At 55.6% G+C, this 13279-nt stretch overlaps 1 non-coding gene across 1 annotated transcript; it reads right to left on the bottom strand.

Annotated features, from left to right (window-relative positions):
* Positions 1 to 4372: 4372 nt before the first annotated feature.
* On the bottom strand, positions 4373 to 4581 carry LOC114235564 (small nucleolar RNA U3). The gene has a single exon (XR_003621713.1). It is a non-coding gene; the product is annotated as a small nucleolar RNA U3 (small nucleolar RNA).
* Positions 4582 to 13279: the final 8698 nt, after the last annotated feature.

Here is a 13279-nt window from a genome sequence, read left to right as displayed (position 1 = left end):
GATGGAGCGAGGAGTCAGGATGACTCACAGGGTTTGAAGTGGGCTGGGTGGTGGGATAGCTTCTGAATGGGGAAGACCTGAGAAGGAGCAGGTAGAATGTGAAATCAGGTTCTGCGTTGGACCTTATTTTGAGCTGCCTTTTAGACTCACAAGTGGAAAGATCACATGCCACGCCTGCCCAGCTGTGAGTTCTGAGGCAGGGACCCGTCCGCCGCCTTCACCATTTTATACCAGCCCTAGAGCAGGGCCAGCCAGGCACTGGCTGGGCTCTCAATAGAAACATGATGAGGTCATAAGAACCTACTGTATGGCACAGGGAACTCTACTCAATACTCTGTAATGACCTATATGGGAACAGAATCTAAAAAAGAGTGGATATATGCATATGTATAGCTGAATCACTTTGCTGCACAGCAGAAACTAACAACATTGTAAATCAACAATACTCCAATAAAAATTAATTTAAAAAAAGAAATATTATGAGGTCACTGACTAGGGTGGGCTGACCAAGCACCTGTGCTCCTACTTACACTCATTTCTTTGCCCCCACATATAATAATACGACATTCTCTGCAAAGGTAATATTGCGCCAAACCCGCCAAAATTCTAAAGCAGTGGTTCTCAAAACATGGTCCCTGGACCAGCCAGCAGCAGCCTCACCTGGAAATTGTTAGAAACGCAGATTCCTAAGCCCCTCCCCATATCTACTGAACCAGAAACTCTGGGAGTGGAAGTTAAACCAACAAGCCTTTCAGGTGATTTTGATGCCAGCTCAAGTTTGAAGCTGCTATTCTATGGGCCTAAGGACTCATTCTAGGGGTCACGTAGGACACGTGCGTAGAAAAAAATGATTGTTTTGGGTCCATCTGGCTGAATAGGACCCAGACCACCCCGGACCAACACATAGCTGGGCTCTGGATTTCCCTCCCCACAGCAGCTTCACTCCCGTCCCTCAGCCATTGTAGTTCTGGCCAAAGCCAGGTGGTGGCGCCAGTGCCTCAGGCTCCACCCTGGCTTCCGGAAACAGAGACCCTGGAAGAATTGTCCCCCTCCCCGCCACCTTCTTCTCCCCTCTGGGAGCCTCAGCTCCAAGGTCTGCCTACAGGCAAGGACCCTGAAGAGTGACCTTCATCAGGGAGAGGGGGCCTGAGGTTGGCACACCCAAGGTGAAGGCCAACCCCCTCTTCCTGGAGGTTAGGAAGGTGGGCTAGAGGAGCCCCCTAGGTCAGAGAGAAATTAGGGGTGTCTGGCCTGTGGGACTTGGGGGTCAGGAGCCCTGGCAGGTGGCTGTGGTCCAGTGGACCCTGGTCGCACCCCCATTAACCCTCCGCCTTCGCTGCCCAACCTAACACGAGGTCTCAGGTGCTGCTTCCCTGCCAATGGGTGGGGGCAGCCTAAAAGTACCCCAGGGCCCACACAGAGCCCCAGGGTTGTGGGTCCTCACAGCCTGGCAGCCAAGCAGGATGGGAACGGGGGGCCCACGGCAGAGGGGATGCATGGGTGGAGCTCTTACCAGCTGCGAGCTTCACATCTCCTGGGTTGGGGGCTCTCTGGGCCCCTGTCCTGCTTTGTGGCCAAGGGAGCCCAGGATCCTGGCCAGAGCAGGAGCCCACACCCCGCTCCTGGTCCTGGTGCAGCTCGGCAGATGGGGGTCCAGGAGCTCCAGTAGGCTCCCTCCTACCTCAAGTTCCAAGCCCGGTTCCAAGCGGACCCAGGGCTGAGCGCCAAAGTCTTGCCCCCCATCTGCTCCCCTGCCCCTCATCTTTCCTATCTGAGGGGAGACTGAGACCCCCAAATTCCAGCTGGAGTCACCACTCCGCTTAGACCTAGCATATCTTAGTCTCTGCTCGAGGAATCTGCCCACGCCCCCTCATCTCCCAGGGTCCCACCCAATGCCCACCCCACCCCAAAGGACCACCCTCTCGCTCTTGGCCATGCCCTCCTCTCCCAGGAGCCCAGATGTGGAGCTGTCCTCCTCTGAGGCTCTGCCTCTGTCCTCAAGAGGCTGGGTCCAGGCCAGCTGTTTTCCCCGTGTAGCCAGCTGTTTTGCCCATCAGGAAGCAGCCCTGGCTCCTCTGCTAAAATCGTGGCAGTCCTGCTGGGCCAGGGCCCGGGAGCTGTTAACTCCTCTGGGACCAGGCAGCCCCTTCCCCTCCCAGCCTGACCCCTTCTGCCTTCCTCTGACCTGCAGGAGTAGCGTGTCGCAACACTTCTAGAAACCCCCAAGCAGACCAAGCATTGCTATCCCCACCCCCACTCAGCAACTGCTAACCCACAGCCCCTCCCTCCCCTCAAAAGAGCCTTGTCCTCAGGTGACCCCAGGTGAGAGGAGGGTTCAAAAGGATAAATGTTACCCCATTCAGAATAATAACAGTAATAGCTATCACTAACTGTCTGCTGTGTGCCAGGCATTGTGCTAAGTGCTTGAAATGTATTACCTAACTTAGTTTTCACAACAACACTGTGAAGCAGGGAATATCTTCATCTTATAGATGAGAAAACGGAGGCATCGCGAAGCTAAATCACTTGCCCAAGCCCACACGGAACTGGGGTTTGAAACCAAAACCGGGCTGCCTGCCTCTCTCTGGCCGGCCCTGGTGGTCCCGGAATCCCTGTTGGTGTTGCTATTTAAGTTTCCCCGAGCTTCTCACCCCAGGCTTTCTCTCTCTGATCTGGGCCTCAGTAGCGCCCTCTGTGAAATGGGAAGCTGACGGGTGGAATTACCACCACCACCCGCTCTGTGGGGTGAGTCCGGAGTAGTGCCAGGCTCTGCGCTCAGAACCTTCCAAGTACTTATTAGTGGATCATTCCTCTCGGTGGTGGCGGTCAGCCTGGGCTAAGATCCCAGCTCTGCTGCTTCCTGGCAGCCTAGTTTTGGGCAAGGGACTTTACCTCTCGGAATCTCAGTATCCAAAGCTAGAAAATGGATAGAAGAACAATATCTACTGCGTCCTTGATTTTGTTGTGAAAAGGATGAGATAATGCAGGTAAAGCGGTTAGCCGGTACCTGACACAGCGAGAGTCGGTGAGAAATGTTGCCCCTTTACTATCACGACTATAAATGACAATCCGGAAGGATCTGAGTGGCCCACCCACCATTGTGCGCCCCCATGCCCAGCACGGAGCTGGCACATAGGAGGGCTCTGTCATTTCTTGTGAATGAATGCACCCTGGTCCAGTGATGCCCACGCGAGAGCAAAAGGCTGCGAGAGGGGGCACAGCTTATCCAGATCACACAGTTAGCGGGGTAGAGCAGTGGGAATCCCAAAGCGCCCTGCTCTTAACTCTTCCTGAGCCCGGAACCTGGTCTATCGGGAAGGGGAGGAGAGACAAGGGAACAGGGACAATCCCAGGGCTGAGACGGCCCAGAAGGTGACTGGGCTGTGGCTGGGTGGGATCTCAGGGTCTGGGAATGACCCCTCAGGATGCAGTGACCCGTGCTCTCCCCCTCTGTCCCCTCCCCCCTGCCCACCATGGGTCAGCCCCCTGGTCCCAGCCTAGACATCTGGAACTGGGGCAGACAAAGGGCTGCGAGGAGGGACAATACCCTTCTGTCCATTTTCAGAGGCCGGGCCGGGCCTGGCCAGGGCTGGGGGCCGGAGCCCCGGCAAGGCGGTGCCAGGCCCCCCGTGGGCAGCGGACAATGTTGGCAGTGATGGAGAGGAGGCATTTCAAAGCGTTTTGTTCCCGCTGACCCCCTCCCCCCAACATCTCGCCCCAGCTCGGGGTGAGGCCCCAGCCCCACCCCCAGCCACCCAGGCCCCTGCTCCAGGCGGCTAGGGGACCGGCCACATTCTTGACCTCAGGGGAAAAGTTTAGACTCTTTGCGCCCTGGGCAACAATAACAATGTCACAGAACTGATTTAGGAGCAGCACTTACCATCACAAAGCGACAGACAAAGAGCCGGGGCTGAGAACGCGCCGGGCCTCTGGCCTACTCTTCCAACCGCTGCTCACTTCTCTCCTGGGCACGGCCTGGGCAGGACTGGGGGCCAGGGCCCGACCCTGGGCACGGAAAGCCAGGGCAGGACTCGAGGTGGGAAGGAGTGAAGGAGAAGAGACAGGGGATCCAACTGGGAATGAGGGGACCTGAGAGCTTTCCTGCTGAGAAAGCCCTTCCCCACTCTGGGCCTCAGTTTCTCTCTCTGTAACGAGGAGGCTAAACTATAAGGCTGAAAGCAAGAGGCTCCGATCCTGCGGGCAGAAGGGTCTCAGTGACGATGATGATGACGATGATGAGAAGGATTTACCACTTCATTCTGGGCACTTCACAGGTGTCAGGCGCTGTGATCACTGACCCCTTTCTGCCTTAAGCCACCTCCCCCCACCTTGTTCTTTTTCTCTTTTTCTTCCTTTTTTTTTAACGACGGCAAACACTCAGGCAGCATCCTCTGCCTCTTACTCTCCCAAGAGAAGAACGATTATCAATGGCAAATGGCAGTTGCAGAAGCAACACCAAGAGCAGGTTTCACACTCAGGCGAGGATGCCGTGCCTCCTCCTCGCGGTTTCCGGTGCTCGACACGTTCAGAGAAACTCTTCTAGTAACAAACTACAGACATGATTCCTGAAAGTAGAGTTTTTCATCCGCTTTTATCATTTAATCCTCACCAACCTCACAAAGCGGGTGTACCATTAACCCTAGTTTACAGTTGATAACTGAGGCTCAGAGAAGTTGAGTCACTTGTCCAGGGACACACAGCTTGGAGGTTATGGAGCCGAGACACGAGGCAAGGCTCGTTCTCTTCTGATTATAGATTATACTGCAGTGGGAAGGAGAGAGGGACAACGAGGCAGCTGGACCCTGCTGAGTCCTGGGTGGGAAGGCCTATCCTCCCAGCCAGAAGGCTATGAATAAATAAATGTCTGATTACCCCCAGGGGGAACTCCACTCTTGGAGCAGGTGCCTTTAAAAACTAGAAGGATTCTTGTCTGTGAGCAGAGGTTGGCCTGGGCAGACACCCAGATGCGGGGGCTGGACACAATGACCTCTAGTGGAGACCTCCTAGGAATTTAGAGGCAGGATAGGAGAACATTTAAGGGCTCAGGGCACTGGAGCCAGGCTGTGAGTTCGAATCCCAGCTCTGACTTTTCCTGGCAGTGGGTCCACGGACAGTTACTTCTACTTTCTGTGCCTCAGTTTTCCAATCTGTAAAACTGAACCCACCTTTTAGGAGTGTGGAGACCATTCAGCGAAGTACATGCAAGGCCTTAGAACAGCACCTGACTCAGTGAGGGCTGCCTGTTTTTATTCAGGAAGGTGCCATGGCCAGGGCACCTCAAGGTGGGCACTTTGGGGACCCTGTAGCAGGCAGTCAGCTGTTGGCCTTGCTTTCCAAGGAGTGGTTGGGCTTTGATTACAGCATAAGGGACTACAGTTAGACCCTGAGATCTAAGGGGGCCACATTCTCTGGGATCTGTAAGGTCAAGGCCAAACCATGCCTTCTCATCAGAAGAGATTGTGGCTTCTCTGATGCCTGGGCAGGGGTTGCTTGGCCCTGGGCATGGTGCCTGGAGAGAGGATAGAAAGGGAAGGATGCCCTGGGAGGTGCTATCCAGAGTCTGCCCTCCCCCAACTGCCCCTGAAATCCAGAGGGACCAAACTGTATGTGGAGGGCGAAGGCAAGGTGGCCGAGCACAGCGCCCAGAGCACAAACAGTACTGCCCTTGGCGTCATAAGGGGGCCTGGTGGGTTTGAGTTCCAGTTCCACCAACTCGCTGTGTCACCCAGGATGAGTTGCTACCCCTCTCTGAGCTCATTCCAGAAGTCTTTTAGGATCCAAAGTGTTCAAAGGAGACCATCACAGGAGCCTCTGTGATTCCATAGGTCTTAAGCAAAAAGTTGGCTTGGAATCCAGAAGTCTCGCTCCCCAGACTCCAGCCCCTTCTGTCTCCCTTCATCCCCAGATCACCTCCAGCTCTCCTAATCATCCTTTTGGTTCCTCTCACCAAACTACAAATGCCACACGCACCGCAGACAGAGGGCGAGACAGTCCGACAGAAAATGTCACAGATTTCTGGGGACACATAGGGAGCCCCAACAAAGCCTCCCGCTCCCTCACTGCCCAGCTGTGGGGCCAGAGGAGCACTCACCTGGGCAGAGCATCTTGGGGTCCCCTCGGCCCGGGAGGTGGATGGCACTGCTGGGGCCGTCTCTGGCACAAGGTGACTTCCCTACCCAGTTCCTGCTGCTGAGAAGGGCTGGTCTGGCAGGCCCTCAGGTGCTAGCCCGCCCTTCCTGGGCACAGATTTTCCTGGCACCTGCTGGGCAGGAAGGGCACTGGCTGAGGGTTGGGCAGGGGGGCAGGGAAAGATTGGGGCAAAGGTGTCTCCTGGAGGGCTTGTCCCCAGTCCCTAAACCCACTCCTTTTCTGGACACTGTGGGCTGAGGGTCCAGGAAGCCATGGGCCCTTGGGAACCAGGGGAGGGTTGATGGGGCGAGGGTGAGACGAGCCCAGTCCCCTGCCCCATCCTGCCCCCCGCCCCAGCAGGCCAGCACAGCCCAGGCTGAGGTGTTTGCTTTTCCTGTCTCCACACTGACTCCATTCAGAGAGGCCTTTCTCCACCCCGGGCCAGCGGCCAGGGAGCCGGGGCACCAGGGAGAGAGATCACCACCCCACCCTCCCGCCTTTGCAACCCCTTCTGCCATCTTCCCTTTAGGAACGTCAGCCTCAAGAGCTTCCTGGTTTGTGGGGGGACTGCAGAAGTAGGGGGACTGTGGCAGGGGGCGCACCCTGGAGAAGAGGAAAAGAGGGAAACCAAATGGAGACGAGGGTGGTGGGGGAAGAGGGATGTGAAGTGAGGTCAGGAAAGAAGAGGAAGAGGGACAGGGCTGTAGGAGGGCCGGTGGGGAGAGCAGGGCTCCTAATGCAGGAGGCCCAGGCAGAGGTGGGCGGGACGGGGTGCACAGAGCCCGAGCCACGGGGCAGGGGGCTGGCATGGGAGGCAGGGAGCACCTTTACAGGCTGCCCCAGGGCCGCCCGCCTGGGCTCTGTGCCGTCGAGGCTGGGAGCTCCTGCCTGCCCCCTGAAGAGCAGCCTTCTCCTCGTCTCTGGGACCGGGGCCCAGGCGGGGCTGTGACCTGGTCTGGGGCCCAGGGAAGGAGGAGGGTGAAAAGTTTCCCCGAGTCAGAAGGCCGCGGGGGAGGCATCTCAGGGGGTCCTGCTCCTTGCTCTCTCTTGACTGTCATGTTGGTACATAAAGGGGGTAGAAAGGTCAGATGCGGTCTTTCAGGCCCGTGGGAAAAACTCTGCCCATTTCCCTAATCCATATTTATTGGTGTGAGACAGTGGGGTGAGAGGAAGCCCCCTGCCCCCACCCGTCGCCCCGGCCAGGCCAGGTTAGCACTAAGAACAGGCTCCATGTCACCCAAATCCTACTCTTTGTCTCCAGATTGGCTCCAGAGTCCTCCCCCTTTCCTCCTCCCCTTTGCTCCCCCCACCCCCCTTTGGGGTTGCCAAGCAACCGTGGAAGGGTAGCTGAGATATTTTCTTTATTACAAGCAAAGGCAAGACAGCATCATGGCCCCAGGAGGGGTGCAGGGTAGGGGCTGGGGGAGAGGGCGTCTTGTGCTCTGGGGGGATCTCGCTACCTCAGTCTGCTCATGGGCATGGGCAGCGGGGAGACAGGGCCTCAGAGCCCAAGAGAAGGGGGAAGATGGGGAAGATGGAAGAGAGTGGTGGTGGTGGGCTGGGTGGGTGCACAAATGTTGACCCAGCCTACATCACGCTAGAAGAAGCAGCGGTGCCCAGAGACCCAGGCCAGAGCCCCTCACCTGTCACCCACCAGCTGTGCATCCTAGGCCAAGTCACTTCCCTTTTCTGGGCCTAAGTCTCCCCCTCGATAAAATGAGGATAATAACATGTATTATCTCATTTAGTGCTTACATTAACCCCACGAGACGTTTATTTTCCCCATTTTACGGGTTTAGGGACCTGAGGCTCAGAGACGTGACGTGATGTGCCTCGCGGGTAAGCGGCAGAGGTGAGATTCTTGAGCCCCAACCATTTTCTTAATACCAGCTTTACTGAGATGTAATCCACATACCATACAATTCGCCCATTTAAAATGTACAATCTAATGGTTTTTAGTGTATTCAGAGTTGTGCAACCATCGCCACAATCAACTTTCGAACCTTTACATCACCCCCAAAAGAAACCCCATACCCATTAGTTTTCACTCCCTGTTCCCCCCAAACGTCTCCTCCCTTCATCCCTAAGCTACCATTTTTTGCTCTCTGTTTCTATAGATTTATCTATTCTGAATACTTCCATAACTGGAATCAGACAATATGTCTGAGTCCCAGCTCCTAACTTCCAATGGCTCCAACATCACCGGGTGCTGGGAAAATAGACGTGTCAGATGGTGGCTTGGATACGAACATGGCCTTTGCTGATAGGCAGACTTGGATCTAGAACCTGGGCTCTCCTGGAGCCCACGCGTTGCAAGTACTGAGCCCACGTGCTGCAACTACTGAAGCCCGCATGCCCAGAGCCCGTGCTCTTCAACAAGAGAAGCCACCACAATGAGAAGCCCACGCACCGCAACGAAGAGTAGTCCCCCGCTCGCCACAACTAGAGAAAGCCCGCGTGCAGCAACGAAGACCCAACACAGCCAAAAATTTAAAAAAATATAAATAAAACCTGGGCTCTGCACCTGGGGACAGTCACTTTCTCTCTCTGGGCCTCGGGTTCCTGGTCTGTACAATGGGAACAGTAACAGCGCTCCTCACGAAGCTGTCATGATCCATGAGAAGTGCTTAGCCCAGTGCCCAGGACTTAATATATGGTCGTTTTGAACTGGATTACAATGACCCATGCATCCGCCCGTCTATTTATCCCTTTACCCAGGCATTTAATAAAAGTTAGCACCTTCTAAGGGTCTGGCATTCTTCTAGGTGCTGGGGACACAGCAATGAATAGGACATGATCCCTGCCCACGTAGGGCTTACATTCCAGTGGAGAGACGAATTCCACAGTGGGTAAATATCAGGCTTTCAGAGAGGGGTACGTGTAATAAAGACAATGGCACAGCATGATGGGATGAAGCATCCCAGGTCGGGGAGGAAGGCTTCCCTGCCCTTCCTTCACTCATCTCGTGGAGAGGAACATCTTTTGTAAACGGAAATATACTATGCAGGGTGTAGGGGTCCTTAGGATCCCCTCTGAGTGGGGTCAGTGGCCTGGCTTTGTCATCTTCTGAGATTGGGGATGTATCAGGTTGTCAATTCATTTCCAAGGCAGGTTGCTCAGCTCGTCACCATGTAAGAGCACTGGATGCTCTTAGAGAACTCTGCACGGATGGGGCAGTGGGAGCCCCGAGCAGGCAAGGGCCTGGCCCGGGGAGACACACAGAGTCATAGCAGGGCTCTTTCCTCTCTCCCAGGCCACGGTGAAACCAGATGAACGGGAGCGTTTGGGGACAGGACTCCAGGGTTGGACATATCTGGATCAGAGATGCAGCCTGACCGACCTGTTGCCACAGCTGTTTCCTGTGCACCTGCCTGCCAAGCTCTGGTCATAAGCCTGCCTCTGAAGCACAGAATCGAGGCTGCAGCATGAAGGAAGCCCCCTTTAGTGAGCACCTCACAGCAATGCGTCCAGCTCCATACTTAGAACCTCAGCTGAGTGGCTACCTTAGGTACCCACAGTCAATTCTTTATTCATTTTCTCTTCTATTCAGCTGTCCCAATGTCTTCTTTTTCATCCATCTGTCTATCCATCCACCCATTCATTGAATTATGACTCCTATACAGCATTCATTCATTCATTCAACAGACAATTATGAGCATATCCTTTGCGCCGGGGACAGTGTTTGGTCTAGTTCCTGGTCAGATGCCAGTCCTGGTAGGAACGGCATGCCTAACTGGCAGTGTGGGAGACTTTGCCACCTTCTTCCTGAGAGCTGGTCTTTCTTAACAAGGGAGAAGGGAGAGAGCAGAGGCTAGGAAGAGTTGAGTGCATGCCTGAGCCTGAACGTGTATATATGTGTCTGTATATGCTGGAAGATAATGATAAAACCTGACTGCAAGCAAATGCAAGGTGTGTTTGGACCTTCCCAACACCACGACCATCTAATAACCATCTCTAGGGACACAGGACAGGCATGATGGCCCCATTTCACAGAGGCAATAACTAAGGTTCAGTCTACCGGAATTCACATGCCTGGAAGCCCGAGGCAGTGCTGCCTCCCCTAGCCGTTTTCCCACATCCTCCCCGTGGGAATGAATCGCTCAGTCCTCTATAATCCCAGAGAATTTTGCTAATGCTTCAGTTAAAGGGTTTTCCCGTGGCTCCACTCCTTTCACTGGGGCTGGCTCCTTTTGCTGTGTGTCTGTCTGTCCACTGGTCCACTGGATGGATACTTTTAGACAGGCAACATCAGACTCTGTTCATCTTTCCCTTCCCCCTCCCCCCAGGCTCCAGCGTACACACAATACAGCACAGGTGCTCACTAAATGTTAGTCATTAGTAACAAGACTGTCAGAAACACAGTTGGGGACTCTGCTCTGCCATCACCTCAGTCCAGGTCCCCCCACCAGCTCTCACCTGCAAACCAGCAGTAGCCTAACTGGTCTCCGTTGTTGACCAGCTTGCCCCTATCCCGCCCCCCTGCCTCCCATTTGCTACACTCCAGTGCCAGCACACCTTTAAACATGTAAATCTGAACTTGTCAGACCTTTCAGGATCCCCACTGCGTTTAGGGTAAAATCACAAATCCTCCCAGTGTCCTACAGGGCCTGGTGGGGTCAACCCCAGCTCCAACTCCATTTCCCCTTCGTGCTCCAGCCACGCCAAATCTCCTTCCCTCCCAAAACTCACCAAGTTGTTTTTTGCGTGTTAGCTTTGGAGGTGCCCTTCCCTCCTCCTGGAACAGTGCCCGCCTCGGCGCTCCGCTCGCCTTCACCTTGCTGGCAGCTCCTCGGGGCGGCTCTCCTTCCCTGGTGCTCTGTTGTGCATCTCCTCTGGGGACATCTGCCCATGCCGAGTCCCCGACTAGCACACAGTAGGCATGCTATAAATATCTGTTCAATGACTAGCAGGAGGACCCTTCTAGGCTCCTCAGTTTCCCTGAGGATGAGGGTGAGGGGAACTGACCCTTTTCTGCCCAGGGCTGATGGCTTTAAGTAGTTCTCACATACACGGAAAAGCCTTCCTCCCGACCCACTCGTGCAGAGACCACTCTTGTCCTCTCTGTCAAGGTTGTGTTTCTGCCAGGCTGGGGTGGGGCTGGAACTGGATTATAATTTATAAACAGACACGGGGTGCCTCCGGGGTTTCACCGTTTGGGGTGCACATTTACGCCAGTCCCCTCCGTATCTGCTACGTAAAGGCTGGGAATCTGTAGTGTGCGGCGGGTTCCAACTCTGGCTCCATCACCTTCTAGCTGGGGACTAGGGACTTAACTGCCACCAATCTTGGTTTCTTCATCTGTAAAATGGGGCTGATAACAGTGCCTACTTCCCAGGGTTGTTGTGAGGAGTCAAAAGGCTCCTACCTTTAAGGCGCTTAGTGCTTGGTACTTAGGGTACTTGTCACAGTTATTGTTGTTATTATTTTTATCAGATGGAGCATTCACAGGAGTTAGGACCTGGTTAGCCGGGGTTCCCTCTCTATAAAACCTTGACTTCAAGTATTACTCCCCAGAAGCCTTATTTTTTCAACTTCCGTAAGAAACTCCAAGAAGTTCACGTGGCTCGTTTTTAAGTCAGCAATGGCTTGTCAACGATTGGTTGGGGGGAGGGCACTGTACTAGGCTCTGGACACACTAAGATCATCAGTAAGACCCACTTCCCGTCCCAGGGAGGAAAATAGACCAAGCAATAATCACAATTCAGTGGGGCACGTGGCGGTGGCCCACAGACCACAGACCACACAGGAGAGGAGAGGATTTCAGGGCATGGGCAGGGACGCTTGGGGTGCCTGGGGAACCCTGGGGTAAATGGAGAGCAGAATGCATGGGAAGAAGGGCCACAAAGTCCCCTCCAGGGTGTGAGATTCATTGGGAAAGATAGGCTGAGTGAGCTCTGCAGGTGAGGAACTGGGTCTGTATCTCCCAGTAGACTGAGAACCTTCTTTGTGCCAGACCTGGCTGGGGTGGGCTGGGGTGGGGTGGGGGCATACCAGACCTAGACAGAGCCCCTGCCCTCCTGGACCAGTGTGGCTGTCCAGTGGAAGAGACAATGACAAGAATTAACAGATTTCATGCCCCTCTCACACCCTCCTGCTCCCCCACCCCCATCCCCACAACCCTGCTAGAGCTGAGATATCCAGGAGCCTGCAGGAGGTATCCTGGGAATAAGCCCTTGTCCTTGGCCGCAGAGAGGGCAGTCTCCAGATCCCTAGTGGGAGTGTGGTCTCTCGAGATGGCATCTTCAGCCTGGGGGTTGGGACTGCATCCCCTCCTCCCTTATCCTGCAGCACAGCCTTTTTTTTTTTTTTTTTTTAGCACAGCCTTTTAAGGGGGTGACCCTCTGACCTCTAGACCGTTCCCCCTCACCCTCCAGCTAGAAGCCCCTGGGGCAGGAGCTTAAGGCAGGAGGGCTCCAGAGGCCTCAGGTTTAGATGCAGATGGAAGGCCAGAGTTGAGCCTTAAAAGATTCTGGAGTCCCCTGGGCTCTCCTGGGGAGCTCAACCAAGGCCAGGGGCCTAAGTTGGGTCCATGGGAGTGCAGGGCCGAGATGCGGGTGCCTGGCCCAAGAGGAGGGAGGGGGAGATGTGCAAAGGGTTCAGGCGAAGGAGCTGGCGGGGCACTGGGAGTCTAGGATGCTGGGTGGGGGTGGGAGGGCGAGGGGTCCGGCCGATGCAGGGGGGGGGCGGCCCCCGGGGAGGGGCACGCTATGTCTTTAAGAGCTGCCTGAGCGCAGGTTGCAGCTGCCTGGCCAGCCCGAGAGACAGCGGAGATTCATTACCCGCCGACACAATGACCATTGATGGCCCCGTGGCGTTATTCAAATCCAGTACCAATTGCAGCCGAGCCCCTTTCTCCGCGCCAGGCCCGTATTGTTGGAGCGGCCCACTAAAAGCCCGCCCCGGCCCCGAGCCGCCAGAGGCGCCCGCTCGGGCTCAGCCCTGCGCCTCGCCAGCTCGCCGGCTCCCAGCCCGGCTCCCCGGGCGCTGCAGGTGACCCGGCGGCGCATTCCAGCGCTCCCCGCCGTCCCAGCCACTGCCGCCACTGCTACCGCCGGCGCCCCGGCCGCGACTCAGCCACAGGGAAGCGGAGAGCGCCCGAGCCGGTGCGTGCGCGGGGCTGGGCGGGGACGGGAGACCCACGAGTCCAGCA

The sequence above is a fragment of the Balaenoptera acutorostrata genome, chromosome 6, assembly GCF_949987535.1.
Source record: "Balaenoptera acutorostrata chromosome 6, mBalAcu1.1, whole genome shotgun sequence".
In the NCBI taxonomy this organism is placed as follows: Eukaryota; Metazoa; Chordata; class Mammalia; order Artiodactyla; family Balaenopteridae; genus Balaenoptera; species Balaenoptera acutorostrata.
This window is presented reverse-complemented; position numbering and strand designations above follow the sequence as displayed.